This window comes from Tursiops truncatus, chromosome 1 (assembly GCF_011762595.2).
Source record: "Tursiops truncatus isolate mTurTru1 chromosome 1, mTurTru1.mat.Y, whole genome shotgun sequence".
NCBI classification, from domain to species: Eukaryota; Metazoa; Chordata; class Mammalia; order Artiodactyla; family Delphinidae; genus Tursiops; species Tursiops truncatus.
In genome coordinates this window covers 41,968,826-41,982,526 of record NC_047034.1, presented here as the reverse complement: position 1 = coordinate 41,982,526, position 13,701 = coordinate 41,968,826, and the positions used below count along the sequence as shown (strand labels likewise).

The window sequence follows — 13,701 nt, the reverse complement described above, 5'->3', positions numbered from 1 at the left end:
GTGGCAGTCATCAGTGAAATGAGTAAATACTTTGAAAATGAAGTCTTAACACAGGGAACGACCTACTAATCTTTAATGGCTATAACTGTGATGTGGATTTCAGCTGGAGATGCCAGCAAAAATTCAGTTCAGGTTCAGGGCCAACATTACCTGGCCAATGATAACATTAGTTAGAGATTCAGCTAATCTTCAAAGGACAAGGAGAACTTTCTAATTTTAGCACCAGCACTTATTAGCACTTCAAATGAATGGGTGATTACTTTAAAACACCCCTGCTAGAGGAATGATAACTCAACTTATGACGGCGTTGGAAGAAAGCAAGCGTTCTCAGCAAGCGGAAGAAAGAAAAGAAATGGGGTTGAAAGAGGAGGAACTCCCATTGGAGACTGAATCTGAGAACACATCTCCTTCGAAGATGTGTTGTTTCTCCATGATCCTCAAATGCCTTCTTTATTACTGTCATTCACACACCTTTTATGAAGCCTGGCCACGGGACCTTGGCCTTCTGAACAAAAATCTCCCAGGTAGATCAAGCATGGCAGATAAGCAGTGCCAACTGGGGAGCATTAAACCTCTAGACAGCTTTTGATATTGAAATTGGAAAGGGTGAGGGGGCCCTTTCTGGGATGTTCCCATGGGCGCCCTGCATTTGAAGGTGCCACCCTTCTTGCACCATTTGCCACACGGATCCAGACATCCGCCTCGGCGCTGCAAAGCTCTGCTCATCAGGGGAGCTCTATCCTCAGCGTGGCCCGTCTGGCTTGGTCGCGCACAGTTGTTGCTCTCTTCCTCAAGGACCAGCACCAAAGCTTTTACTTCCATGGGCATGACCTCCCTTATTCGCTTCCCCGACCGGCTTAGCGCTTGGTCTGGAGCCACTCGACTCACGTTCCACCCCCTTGATTCTCATCTTATTATCAGATTTTCTCCCCTTCTCCTGAACGGGAGACTCGGGGGAAGGGATTGTTTTGGCTGGAATTTGACAAGGCCCAGGTGGTTTTACCAGCTGCAAGTTCTTTCGTTCTTGTTGGCCGCTCACCAACTCTTGGTCTTTTCACAGTTCTTTCAGGGGTGGAGGAGGCGGGGCAGGAAGGGACAGTAGGTCCTTGATGTTGTTGTTCCCCATCAGCAGCTGTCTCAGGTTGGCATTGAGTCCAGAGCGGTCCTTCAGGAAGGGTTTTTTTTTCCCCCAGAATTTTTTTCCCCCCTGGAGACTGGAGAGAGCTAAAGGGCACAGCCATAAAAATGGCAGCTCTGCCTGCGTCTTGATCATATCCCCCAGGGGTTGAGGCCCACGAGCTCTCCCTTGCACACACCCTGGTTGCAGTTGTGCCCGGCTTCCGTGCACACAGATCACCGCCACTTTCAGCCTCAGAAATCCAGGCTTGGACTCGGCTGCTTGCCTCTCCTCTCCCTGGCTGGTTAGAGTCCAATGACACCAGCATCGTCTCCCAAAATAGACAAAAATAACACTCAGCTCCATTGCTCACATGCCTCTTTTTGAGGGAAGAAAAAAGGAATTTAAAACTTAAAAGCATTTTCCCTTCCTCCTTTTCCTTTCCAGGCATCTTTTTGATAGCAACAATAAAACACTTGAATGTGCCGGTTGACCTCCGGTGCCACCCCGTTCACTGTTCTCTTCTCAGCCTTTTTTATTTTGAAAACATTCATTGACCCCTTTCCTTAGTAAGGTTTCGAGCCCCTGCTCACGTTTCCTCAGACTTTCCTTCCTGCGAAGCTCTGCTTAAAAACCTTGGTCCTGCGTTCTCCTTGATGTGTGTGGGTGCTCGCCTCCCCCATTAATCTGAGCCCCCGTGAAAGGGGACGCTAAAACGGTCCTTTACTGGTTGATTCCTCTCCCTCTTCTTTCCTCTGATCCTTCTGCTTCGCTTCTCCTGCCCTCCTCCTCCCTAATCACCTCATCCCTCAGCCCTTAGATAAACACTGGGATCTTCATGTTGGCCTTTGCTCATTAGAACAAAGGACTTGCCTAGAAAACCCTCCAGGGGTGCGGAGGCAAAGCCCAGTGTGGCCCCTCAGTATTTCCAGGGTCTCTGACATCTTATCCCCCTGCCCCTTTACAGCTGTACGAAATGCTAATTCCTCTCCCAGCCCCTGACTGAATCACCTGATTGTCTCCTGGGACTCTGACTCTACCACTTCCTACCTCACCCTTGTCATCCCCAAATGCCGTCTTCATCTGTTATACATGATTATTCTGTGTCCTTCCCGGTTCCAACTTGGAAAAGAAAGCTGTAAGAGACACATCCCACTGTGTGCGTGCGTGGTGTCGGGCTCTCCCAGCCCAGCAGCCCAGCATCGGCTCCTCCGGGGAGTGTAAGTCCATTAGCTGTTTAATAAAGCTTTGTTGATATTCCACCGTTTTCTGTTTGCTTTGCACATAGAGCATTACCTTGAAACCCAAATAGCCTGGAATGAGGTGCTGAAGGATGTTAAGGTGGAAGCGTAGGGGTGTGTTTGTGGATGGTGGGGCAAGGTTAGCAAAGCAGAAATATCAGTAGTGGGGAAGGAGGTAAGAAGAGGAAAGATGAGGAGTTTTTCTGCTTCCTAGATTTTCCAGGGGAGGACACTACATTGGTACGTATGAATTCCCAGAACCGCAGAGACACCCATCATCAGATAAGTATAAACACACATTCTAAAGCCCAGTATAAATGAGTTTTGGATTGCCCCTTGCTTTGAATTTTCCATACCCCGTTTTTTATCTCCTTCAGCCAGAACAACCAGGAATGGACATTATTTGATTTGGCCAGCACCAGCAATTTAAAAAAAAAAAACCCATAGTTCTGTTTTATATGTCATTGCAAAGTATCCATCATACTTAGGAGAAGCTGCATACATCTGTCAATTCAGCTGAGAAAATATGCATCTTTCCTATCTGTCTCTCTTTGCTTCAAGGGCCCAGCAATGCTAATCTTCAGCAATATTCTTTTCCCAGTAAGAGCTCACATCCAATCTGAATGCTAAATAATGTTGTCACGAGGTTGCATGGGCACTGGTTAAGATCTATGCCCAAACTATAATGAATCTCTCTTCTACATAACTGTTATTGTGGCCAAAACTGGTGAGCAACCCATTCTCGAGGGAGCAGTGGGAGGAGACCAGAATATTGTGTTGGATTCTGTCCTGGACATATCTTCGGCTAGACTCCTGGAGCAGTTTAAATCAAGGGCTGGGCTGAACAGGCCTGAATGGCTTGCAAATGACAGATTTATGGAGGGAGGCCTAATTAGATCATGGTAATTTGTAGTACGACAGTATCTTTTGCTCAAGATCTCAAAGCAAATTTCTGCCTTGATAGGTGGGCAAAACAAAGACGCACGAATGTCAAGGGAAAATCCCAATTTCCCAGAATAAGTCCTTGGACAGCCCAGGATAAGAGTCACACCTTGCATCTGGAAAACATTCTACAGGTTTGCTCCACGTTCATATAATTTTGCCTCACTTGAGCGGCACAAAATCCTGAGGTGGAAGTAGGAGGGGTGGCCAGTATTATTCTCATTTTGGAGAAGGGGAAGATGGAGACCTTGACTGGTTGAGTGACTTGCCCAAAATCAGAGTCAGTAGCGGGGTTGATTTTTGGATACCCCGTGTGGATTGACAACGTTTCTGGAGAAATGAAGTGGTGTGACTCTAAGCAGGAAGGGCAGAAGGAAACCTTGAGATACTGAGATTCCGTTTCTGATGACTCGGCAGAAAGGAGCATGGCTGAGGAATACATGCCCCAGAGATGCCAAACTGGAGACCAGTAACAGGAGGGCTGGGGATGCATCTGGGTCAAATGCTATCCTGAGGGATTATTTCCAGGACCCCTGAGGATACCAAAATCTATGGCTGCTCAAGTCCCTTATATAAAATAGGACGGTATTTACACTCAGCCTATGCACATGCTTTAACTCATATCTAGATTACTTTGAATATCTTATACAATGTAAATACTGTGTAAATCATTTTAAACACAATGTAAATGATATGTAAATAGTTGCCAGTGTGGGAAATTCAAGTTTTGCTTTTTGCAAATTTCTGGATTTTTTTTCTGAATATTTTTCATCCCCAGCTGGTTGAATCTGAAGATGCGGAACCCGCAGTTATGGAATGCCAACTAGATGCAAAAGCCTTTAGTTTTTACCTCATGGTGTTGCCTCAGCCAAAAGTACTGTTTTATGTATGCAGCCATCAGGGGACTGTGGTGGCATGCCATTCATTTTATAGCTGCCCACAGAGGGGGTGCAGAAACAGTAGTGGATGGAATTCCTGAGTGTTCTCCCTCTGGCCTCTCCTCCACAGGATCGCAGAGTTGCCTGACCTGCCTGATGAGATTGTCCATTCCAGGTGACCATTCATTCATTTAAATTCATTGGGAATCGACTTCCTGTTGGTCCCTACCATTGAGGTTAAGGTGATGATGGATTTTGCCTTCAAGCAGTTTACCTTCCAGTAAGAGGGCTAAAATGTGTGCCTATATAATAATGAGCCAGGAGGAAAGTGATACCTGTAACAGAAAAGGCTTGTGATCCCTAGTTTCTATGCTAGCTTGTAAGGGCATCATCTAGGTCTTTTATAGGGGACAGACCGAGCCTTACTCTCTTCGGTTTCCCCAGTAGAACTTTGCACATGGCTGACGCTCATCAAAATTTGCCAACATCCAGATGACGGTTTCCTTTTCCCTTTTGGTTCCTTAAGATCTCTTACTGAGAATGATCTCAATAAGCAACTGACCTACCTCAGCAGTTTGTTTGTTTTTCATTTTCATTTCTCTGTCTCTCCACCGCGCCCTCTCTTTGTCCCTGTCTTTGTCTCTCTCTCTCCCTTACTCACTCTAAATATGAATATTTTGCCATTTGGGAGATGGTGCCGATACCCGTCATGATTAAAAGCAAATGGCAGAATTTGCAGCAACATGGATGGACCTAGAGATTATCATATTAAGTGAAGTCAGACAGAGAAAGACAAACATCATATGCTATCACTTACATGTGAACTCTAAAGAAAAATGATATAAATGGACTTATTTACAAAACAGAAATAAACTCAGACACAGAAAACAAACTTATGCCTATCAGAGGGGCTAGCGGGGTGGGGGAGGGATACATTAGGAGTTTGGGGTTAACATATACACACTACTATGTATAAAACAGATAAACAACAAGGACCTACTGCATAGCACAGGGAGCTATATTCAATGTCTTGTAATAACCTGTAATGGAAAAGAATCTGAAAAAGAATTGATAGATAGATAGATATAGATATATAAACTGAATCACTTTGCTGTACACGTGAAGCTACCACAACCTTTTAAATTAACTCTACTTCAATAAAAAAATGGTTATACATGTTTTTTAAAAAGCAAATGGCAGAGTTTCATTTTCTGACACTTGTGTCCCCAGCATGTTAGGGCAAATTTTAAATACAGTTTTACACGTTTTAGCAAATCCAAATATCTTTATCCCTAGGGAATAAATGAGAAGAAAAACGTGAGTTTCTTATTCTCAACAAAGTCACGTCACATGGTGCTCAGCCCAGGCATACCCTGCCTTCTCCTTAGAATTAAACCCGAGTGGGCAGATAATGGGTGGAAGGTGGCTTCGGGGACAGGCAGAATCTTGAGACAGTCTCTCCTGGCTGTTGAAGCACATGGATTATGACAAAAATCACACCCTGTGGGCTAGGCAGTTTCCCCCAGAGCAGGAGGGGAATGTGATAGCCTTCTCCAAAGTCAGAGGGGGGATGGGTATTGAATAAATCACAACAAATATGTGATACGTCCTGCGAATGATACGAAAAGTTAAATACAGAGAAAAGTGAAGACAGGGCTTCTCAAATGACAGAGCTGTGGAGAGGGTAGTGAGGGAAGAGGGGCAAGGCGGCAGGGAGGAGGGGCAGAGTGCTAAATTTGTGAAAAGAAAAACACTGATGCTGTGCAGAGTCTGAGAGACGACACGTTTCCCTCGTCCAGATGGTAGTTTTTTAGAGTCTTACTTGCGTTTTCTGATGGAGTAGACTTTGCTCGGATACTGTTATTCATGTTAGAACTCGGGGCTCGGGCTCCTGTTTTCTGGCCAATGCAAGTCGACCCTGCTGTTCAGCTGCAGGGGGGTTCAGAGTGTCAGAGAGCAGCAGCAGCTTATGCTTCTGGGGAAGTGCACGGCTGACTCCCAGGCAGCCGATCCCACCACTCCATAAACTGGAAGAACCTTGGCTCCCCGTGTGAATTCTCTCTGTGATTTGGAAGACAAATACCTCCACTGAGTTGTCTATGAACAGGTGCTGCAGATGGCTGGACCCTGGTTCTTACAGGCTGTGCTGGAAACGAGGGAGGCTATTTTACTCTTGTTCAGATCTACTAAGTTGTTGGCTAAGGGTGGGCTCTGGGGAGACAACGAGTTATGTGTAACATAACACCGAGGGCAGGAAGGGGGATGCAGGCTGCCATGTTAGGTCTCACTGTGAATAGGTAATGTATTCTATAAGGTTGCTCCTGTGAGAAAGTCATTGTGCAGCTTCCAAATGTGTCATGATTCCATTTGCCATAAGGCAATGGTTGGATACTTTTTCTTAGGGAATCCCAGGCAATAGGGAATTCCTCAGAATCCTTCCTCATCTTGATATTGGAATCCAAGGGCTATCTTTCTCAGATCAAAGGATTTCAAGGGAAGCAAAAAAGGAAGGGGACAAATATTACTTTCCAGAGTGTTTTGCTCTTCTTGAGATTTCTAGGTAACGATGGATGCCCAATTCTTTTGTTCAGAGATGTTAGCCTGTGAATCAGAGGCAAAGCTCCCTTTTGGTTTTAGTTGTCACTGATGTCTATTTATAGTCATGGCCAAATGTGACCTCATCCTCTAGGTTCTGCAAGCTCAGCAGAGTGAGGCCAGGTTAGCCTGGCCACAGGTCTCCAAGGAGCACCCCAGATGCTACAGTGTGCCTTGTCAGCAATGCCAAGGTTTTTCTCTTGCTGTTACTCCTCAAATGCCTCATAGCTCAGCACGTCAGAGAACAAGGTGATGGGAGGAGCCATCTTTGAAGTGGGAAATCAAATGGAAGTTCCTGAATATGCATAGGAGTTGCTGGGTTTTCTTTCTTTTTCTTCCCTCCTTCCCTTCTTCCCTCTCTCCCTTTCTTTCTTCCTTCAATCCTCTGTTTTCCTTTTCCTTTCTTCTTTTCTTTTCCATTTTGGAAGAATAAAATGGAGAAAGGAGAAGATGGTGAGACTATGAAGAATTGGTAAGTCCCTGATGGAAGCATCCTTGTGACTCTAAAGTCTTCCTGGGATTCAAGCAGGACCCTGATTCTTTCTCTTAAGCAGATGACACATCTGTGAAAATGACAGCTCTCCTCTTGGGAGAAGCGCTGGTGGTAGTGAGCCTGACCTCATTTCACAGTCCATTTCTTGGGGCCCCTTGTTCATCCAGCCAATACTCACCGTGTGCTGCTTCCTCAGAAGTCAGCTTCTATCCATTTCCTGGAGTTTTTCATCTTTAGTTTGAGAACAACCAACTTAGCGATCAAGCTAGAGTTTTGTCTTTGAGGATCAACTCCATTTCTATGACATGGTCTACTCCGTTGAAGTCAATGAACATTTATCCTTCTCTGAATCCAAGAGTTTTCACACAGCTATCGATGGTTCTAGCGATCCCTCCCTTCGTATTTCAGTCATACTTTTTAGGCATGACTTAAATATGTGTCTTCAAATTTACAAGGTCATAAGAATCATAGGATTCAGCTGAAAAATTTAAGTCACTAGTTAAAGAAATGTGACTCTTCAGTCAAGAGCTACACGTTGATGTGGCCAAAGGGGTGACATAATATGAGGCCTCATACACAATGGTTTGCTTAGATGTGGTCCCGGTCCGCCAGTGAACCAACACAGACTAAAATGTAGGGTGCTCAGAGAATTCCATGAAACTTGGAGGAAATCAGCACAGCAATGAAGAGAGTTTTGCAGCAGCTGAGAAAAGCATACATGTGCTACCCTCAACTTCTAGCAGCAAAACCATATTTAAACCACATTTGTGCCATCACAAAGATGTATTCTATAATGGAAGCTGCCTTGATTTTTAAATATGTGTTTAAACTTTAGTTTTTCTAAGATAAGGATAACCCAAAATAAAGCTGAACAAAATCAAGGATTAAAAAATGTGGAGCAAGAAAACAGCAATACAAATATTCCTCTTTCACTAAGTTTCCCTGTCAACTAAAATCCCAAGAAGCTTCTTTGATTTCATTTTTGGTAATTGCAACAGAAAATTGCATCTGGACCGACAATGTGTATACCATGCTTCAGCCCAATGTGCTTACAAATTGCCAAGTTATAGCAAAGCCCGAGTAGAAAGGATGGAGAGTTCTCACAGTCATATCGGCAAACCTTTAAGAGCAGTGCCATTTACTGACACTACATCCTAGGAAAAAGAAATGAACTGAAAACTGTACATCAGGGTGATCATCAGTGTCAACTGAGTTCTGATTTTTCTTCTCACCCCCCCTGCAAATAATTTGGCTTTCAAACTTGCATCTGCTGTTCTCTCTTTAGTGGATACATAAAATATGCAGTATCTAATTGGAATTCTCCTTCTTCCCCTTCTCCCAACCTCCTGGAAATTTGTTCATTTGGAGATAAATCTGGATATTGAACTGAAGCAGTGGGGAAAACATTACAGGCAAATCACAATCACTTGCGGGGTAGGGAGGGAAGAATCCATTTTTGAGAGCTAGAATAGAAATATTTTAGGAACTATTTAATTCCATGCTGGTTTCCCTGTCCCACTCAGAACTCTCTTGGTTGTCCCCCCGAGGCTGTCAGTAAATCTGTTTTTTAAAAAGCCAAACTTATTTCAGTAATTACCTGAGTGGAACATGAATATTCCTTAACCCAATAGAACGGACTTTTGCATATTTCACTGGGTGGGATTAATATATCTCTATAATTATGAAAGATCTAGAGTTAATTGGAGCTAAAAGTGCATGTTAGAAAGCTCACTGTGTCCATTGTGTCACCTGTGTAAAGAATTTATGTTACAGGGTGCTGGGGGTCATAAAGTGTCCCCATCCCTGAGAGGTTGGGAAGATGTTCTGGAACACAGAACTCTCAGGGATTAATCCTGAGCTTTGGCTGGTGTCACTTGAAGAAGTAGGAGTCTGATCCTCTCCCTGACAAAAATGCAACGGCGACACGATATATACACATCCGAAAGACTAAAGAGCAGTAACATGTTTTTGTGTGTATGTGTTTTTGCTTGTTGGTTGGTTTGGTACTTAGGCTGTGTCTATACATCTGAGCCAGCTTGAAAAAAAAAATACACTGCTTAATCTTGGACAATCATTTCCAGCAACTATCCACTGATTCCTTTGGTGGTTTTCAAAGTAAAATGTTTGATGAGAATACACTGCTGTTTCATGCTATTCTCTACAAGATGAACAAGGACTGATTCTCCTATTTCCTGTAAAACCTGGCCAATAATAGGTATTTACTGAAGACAATTTCACTTATTTATATGCTGTAAATAATTATACCTCACTGTGTGAGGTATCACTATAATAATAATAGTCATCTTCACTAAAATATAGTATTGTTTGTTCTTTTAAAACATGCATGACTACTAGAGTATTAAGTGGTCACATGGTAAAAATTCCCACTAAAACAGGAAAACAATTGAAAACTATGCACAGTCTGGTGCCTTGAATATATTCATCACTGTGTAAGAAGTCAATGTCCAGTCCTCTAAATAGTGATCCGTCAGCCCCATCACGCTAAAGTGGGTTTCTATCAATACTGAGGTTATCTTTGCTCTGCCTCTCCTGACCCTGAGTGGGAAAGGAAGAATAGCTCGGGCACACCTAATGGCTACTTGCCGTCAAGCAGCCGTGGGAAGGGCAAGTGTACTGAAGCAGCGGAATCAATCACCGGATTCATTAATCTCGCAGCCTTCCACCCCTCCCACGAGTTCCCCAGCCTTACAACTTTGCCACCACTCTCCCATCTCTCTGTTCCAAACTCACCCAAATCACCTTCAAGGGGCTGTGCACCTGCTCACTGCACCACACTTCCCTCCTGGCCCCTTGCAAATTGGCAGCTGAAACTTAAAAGAATGTTTCCAAAATAAAACCTCCACTTGCCCCATTACACACACACACACAAGCTACACACACTCATGCACAGGCACACACACGCATGCGCTGTTAAAATGCCACCAGGGTCAGTGTTGCGCACAGATGCCCCTCTGCTCATGGCTCCTAGCCTTCCATTCCTCTCTGCCCCTACACCCCAAGCCTTTCTCTCTGTCCGAGGATGCCATGCTGCCTGCCCTCTGAGACCCGAGCGGCCACTGCCTTCCCTCTCTCCTGCTCGAAAGTAGCTGACTCTCATAAGGGCTCTGTTTGCCAGCCCGGCACTGTACTTCATTAGGCAGCTCTATTTAATGGTTTCAACAAAAGCCATCATTTTAGCCCAACTGCCTTGACTAAATTAAAATTTCCAATCTCTGTTTTAGTGTTCTGCAACTGATGTATACATAAGCAAAACTGGTCAACATCTGCCAGGGGGTTGGCCAAAAGTTCTGTAAAGATGTACTTCACATTTCTGAAGCATGTGCAAAGTAACAGCGTCCTTATCCTCCTGGGAGCTCTCATGCTTTTACTTCACCATTTGTTCAAACACACTTTAGCTGCGTAGAAGCTATACAGTTGATTCTCCCCTTGGTTGCCGTTTTATCTGTAGTGTCATTTTGAGTAATTGGGGTATGGTAGCTGATCAACTTACAGGTTTCTCATTGGCAGAAAGGGACCATATTGGCACCAAGAAAGAATATGATGGGTCCTCTCGGTGCAGAAACAAGTGTCCCCCTCTTGCACTTGGCTACCCAAGGCCATTAGGAAATAAGCTTAATGAAGTCTCCAAGTGTATATGTCTTCACTCTTCCCAGGCAGAGGGAGGCACCTATAGAAGAAACATCACACACCAACGTGGAAAGATGGTCAATGTACATATTTAGTCAGTGATCTGTGAAAGTTTTTGAATTAGTTTTTAAAGCTTTGTTAAGACCAGAACGCACAGATGTTGAAAACAAGTTCAGATGTAGCGACAGATGGTATTTGATTATGAAGCAGACTGTTCATATAATACAAAGATGCTGCTTCTGCCATACACAAGTAACTGCAGAGAGTGCAGTAGAAATTTTGGAAGGCAGGCGCTTCGAGAGGGTCATTTTCCAGCAGTGCTAGAATTGGGATAATTTTCCCCTTTTCTTGCAATCAGGGCCTCTCTCTGCTCTTCCACGCCCCGCCTCCCTTTCCAGCCTCTTTTACTCCAGCCTTAAAAACTCCTCTCTCCCTCCGGCAAATTGTCCCACCTCACCATCACGTCTTTCACAACCATGGTGTCGATCAGAGAATGCATAGCCTCGTCCAAGGCAGGCTCGTGCCCAAAGTTAGGGGAAAATAGGAAGCGGCTGCCAAAGTTCCCGTCGTCTAAGGAAAAAGACTTCATCGTTCATGCTTTGCAATGAGAACTCGACCTTTAAACAGAAGCCAGGTTACAGCTTCAAACACACGCTGAGGTGGCCGCTAGCACAGTCTGAGCATTGGTGAGACTCAGCTGTCCCTTCTGTAAAATGGGGATAACGTCGGCCTCTCTGATGTCTCAGAAGTGCAGAGAAGATCACATAGAATGCTGGATTAGAAAGGGCTGAGAATGGGAGAGTGTGGTGTCTTGCACTGAAAGGAGAAATCGCCCTGTACCTTGGGAATTCTCAATCAGAAGTCCACTCTCCTTCCATGTAGGTCCGAGAAAAGTGTTGTGGTATCAGAAGCTGGGCTTATTAAATGATGTGAGACCAGCAGAAGCCCTGGCTAGAGAGATACGTCCTCCAAATGGTTGTTTCGCTTTTTCAAATTAGGGACTTATGGGGATCAGTGATTTAGAGATTGTGGTGCTGTGAGATCCCGGTCAATGATAGAACCTTTTCAGTGGAGGTCCTGAGTGTAGTGCCAGGAAACAGACACACTTGGAGAAGAAGAATGTGGATTCAACAGCTTCCATTCCAGACTCATTCAGAATCCAAGCTTTTAAGTCTCGGTAAGTTACCAGGCTCCGTTTCCAAAGCTTTATCTGGATCTATTACTTTTCTTTCTCAGCACCGTGGTGCCCAGTTCTGTGTTACCATGTCAGTGTGGTGGGAGGGGAGAGGAAGGTAAGGGCAGCACAGCCTCATCCCTGCATGGCTTGCAAGCCCACTGCCCAGCCCCTGCAATCCAAGTCTCTTGTTTTGAAGAGCTTACCGTGGGCCAAATAGTATTTAACAAACACAGATGTGCGATAGGAGATGAGGGAAAGAACCATCGTGCCAAGACGAACAGGAGGAGATATCGAGGGACTCCAGTGGGGATGGGGTGGATAGAGAGCCACTCTGGATGGGACCAGGATGGAGGTGGAGGGGGGCACAGGGGGGAATTTGCAGGTACCCACCTAGGGGGGAGGGCCATCCTGTGATGTTTCACACGCTGCTCCTACGAAGACCTCTTCTTTTTGCTTATCTTTATTGGTTAACTGGTTAAAGAAATCAACCTGGTTTTAGTGAGGGTAAAGCTGATCACATATATGTGTAACTGAATCACTTTGCTCTATACCTGAAACTAACGCAACGTTGTTGATCAACTATACTCCAATAAAAAGTAAAAATTTAAAAAACAGCTGATAGGACGTTGAGTTATCATAAATGCCTGGAGTTAGATTAGCGAATGAAAACAAGGGATTCAGATGATCTCTCCAAGTTGCAAATGTATGCTAAAGCCCTCTGTATCTTGACTGCACACAGGACTGGTGACATAATTTGCAGAGCTCAGTCCAAATGTGTGGCCCTTTGTTCACAAGTTATTAAGAACATCAAGACGGTACCAGCAGGGCAGTAAAGCAAACGTGGGACTCTCCCTAAGTGTGGGACCCCGAGTGACCACACAGGTCTCATGCCTATGAAGCTGGCCCTCATTGCAGAGGAAGGATGGAAAGGAGACCTTCTCCAATCACCTCCATCTAGAATCTCTGCAGTGCATGGGAGATTCCTGTGGTTGGAATATCAGTTTATTGAACTGTGAGACATTAACAGAGTACCCAGAGTGAGGAGGAAAATGGAAGGCAGTGGTCACAGAAGGCGGGCTAGGCAAGGATTCACAAGTCCTGGGTTTGCTCTCAAATCCTATCATTCATCAGACTAATGAAATTACCCATGAGAGAGGAATAATCAGGTCTTCTTTCTCCCGGAGTCTCAGGGTTGTGAGCTCCGGGGTTGACGATGTGAATATGAGAGGGTAAAGTACAGAGGCTGGCAAGTTGGGGCTGTCGGTTCAGGCCATGCGCACTGCAGGGTAGTGGGAAGGGAGGTGACTGACTAACCAGCCAATCAGGATTGGTGAGTTATCTTTGTGGTGGCTGCCATAGTTACTGCAGTCATAATGGAGGGGACATTGCTGATGCAAAACCAGGCTGATGGATCTTCTCTCTGAATATGCCACTGAGTGTTACCCATTCCCCAGACCTTATAAGAAGAAACTTTAAGTAAAACTGTGCAAGTGTGTAGGAGGTACAGAGACCACTTGTGAATGTTCACATAGGCAGGGAAACCAGCTCTGGAAGAGGCTATGTTAACCCTTGAGAAATTCAAATAACAGTGAACTTGATGAGCAGAAATA

General features: G+C 44.7%; 1 long non-coding RNA gene across 1 annotated transcript; it reads right to left on the bottom strand.

The window, feature by feature from the left end:
- Positions 1 to 11,447: 11,447 nt before the first annotated feature.
- On the bottom strand, positions 11,448 to 13,348 carry LOC141279170 (uncharacterized). Its single transcript, XR_012333068.1, has 3 exons — positions 13,237 to 13,348; positions 12,482 to 12,562; positions 11,448 to 11,531 (listed from the first exon to the last, which is right to left on the bottom strand). It is a non-coding gene; the product is annotated as an uncharacterized lncRNA (long non-coding RNA).
- Positions 13,349 to 13,701: the final 353 nt, after the last annotated feature.